Genomic DNA, 2,327 nt, shown 5'->3' with positions numbered 1-2,327 from the left:
ATTTCAAAACGTTGCAACAACTTATTTTTTTTAATAAAAATTTGTAAAAAAAAATACCAGTGAACAAGCATCTTCATTTACTACATGTTTACTTAGAGATTACATTATGATGCATCATACAATGAATTGCATCATATTAGTGTATATAATAGGTCATCAAATCAGTGTCAGTTAACTCTGTCAACTAGGTTGCCTGTAGGGATTTTTAATGTCCAGCAGGTGTCAGTATTCAGTGACACAGTATCGACACAGTATCAATACAGTTTGGTAATGTGTCGAAACGTTTCATGACGCCTCATCAACCCATCACTACCTCAAACAGCCTTGGCTCATCTCATAACATCACTTGTAGTAACATCCGTAAACCTTTTGGTGAAGATTTTCTGTCATCCAGGTCATTGCAATTCCAAAAAAAAGTTAAAAACAATCCAATAGACTTTGTTTTCAAGTTTGAAGATGCTTCGCTTCCCATCCTGGAAGCCTCTTTTTATTCTTTTTATTTTAATTTTTTTATGTAAATTTAAAAAAGCTTTAAAGAGGGGGAGAGACATGCAGCAAAGGACCCCCTCCGTTCATAAGTTATGCGCGCTAACCACTACGCCACCTGCACGCCTGGGAAATCTTAGGTTTTCTGTGCTGAATGAATAAGAAAAAACAGTGTTGTTTTTGTATTTTGGCAATTGACCCAAATCAGATCTAATGAAGGGAAGATTGTCCACTTCTAATTTCTCTGATGATGTTTTTATTTCAGCTGACTTTTAGTCACACTGCGGATCTGCAGGATGTCAGGTAAAATCAGTGATCAGCTCAAACCCGGCGACCTGGTGTTCGCTAAAATGAAAGGCTTTCCTCACTGGCCTGCCAGAGTACGTAAATTAACAATACACTCTGAATTCTTTGCAGCTGTTTTTTTCCACTGCTTCAATGCTTCTTTGTGTTTTACAGGTTTGCAAATCAGAGACCGGATATAGGAAGCGAGTTCCAGTCTACTTTTTTGGCACCCATCAAATGTAGGTACTTTCAGCAGCCAATTGGCAGTGTGCCTTTTTGTCCCACCTAAACCATGCTGTGGTTAATGTCTTTCTCAGAGGCTGCGTCACACCAGAGAACGTTGTTCCTTACATTGGCAACAAGCTGAAGTACGGCAGCGGCGTACGCATCAAGGGCTTTGCCGAGGGTATGTGGGAGATCCAAAACACGCCTGGAATCGGCAGTAAGCTTAAAGTGAGTCCATCGTAGTTGTTGTGCTTTTCTGATCTACTTAACGTTAATAAGTTTGCAATTTGATCCTATAATCTTCCACATTTTAAAACAGGAGAATGAAGATCCCTTATTCTACTGTGTCTTTTACTCAGATCCTGCATTACCAGAATGCTATTTGGACTGATCTTATACATGATTGTTCACAGTCCTCCTTGGAAAAAAAAAATTATTCACTAATGGCTATTAGACAGTTATATACTTTTGGATCTGACACACTCTGTTTTCTACAGGTTCCATTAAAGATCAACACTACATCACCACCAGCAAAACCAGCTTCTTCTTCTACACTCCCCAAATCATCTTCTGCTACCAAAGCTATTGATGGCAAACCTAAAGTTACCTCCTCCCCAATTAAGCTTGAGCACAATTCAAGCAAAACTATGGCTGGTAGGGTGTTAGGTGAGAGCGGAAATCTGGATAAAGCAAGAAGAACATCGTCTAAATTAGCTTCAGATAATGATAAGTCTAAACTGGTAAGACACACTGTGGAGCCTGCGGCAGCTAAACGAACGTCGTCTAGATTAGCTTCAGATAACAATGAGTCTAAACTCATAAGGGACTCCATGGAGACTGCCACAGCTAAAAGAACATCGTCTAGATTAGCTTCAGAGAAAAGAACTGAATTCAAATTGCATAAAGACAATGTACAGCCAGTTGCGGCTACAAGAACACCATCTACATTAGCTTTGGATGAAAATATTGAATCCAAACTTGAGAAAAATGCTGTGGACCATGTTGCAGTTAAAAGAACATTGTCTAAATTGGGTCCTGATAAAAAAACAGAATCCGGGCTGGATAAAGACGCTGCCGTGCCTTCAGCAGCTAAAAGAATGTCGTCCAGGTTAGCTTCAGGTAATGATGAATCTAAAGTGGTAAGAGACACCACAGAGCCTTCTGTGGCTAAAAGAATGTCGTCCAGATTAGCTCCTGATAAAAAAACAGAATCCAAACAGGATAAAGACGCCACAGAGCCTGATAAAGCTAAAAGAACGTCAGCTAGATTAGCCTCGGATGAAAATATGGAATCAAAACAGGATAAAGACGCCACAGAGCCTGCTACAGCT

This window comes from Cyprinodon variegatus, unplaced genomic scaffold (assembly GCF_000732505.1).
Source record: "Cyprinodon variegatus isolate N-32 unplaced genomic scaffold, C_variegatus-1.0 Scaffold696, whole genome shotgun sequence".
In the NCBI taxonomy this organism is placed as follows: Eukaryota; Metazoa; Chordata; class Actinopteri; order Cyprinodontiformes; family Cyprinodontidae; genus Cyprinodon; species Cyprinodon variegatus.
The sequence above is the reverse complement of the archived record's forward strand: the minus strand, read 5'-3'. Positions refer to the sequence as shown.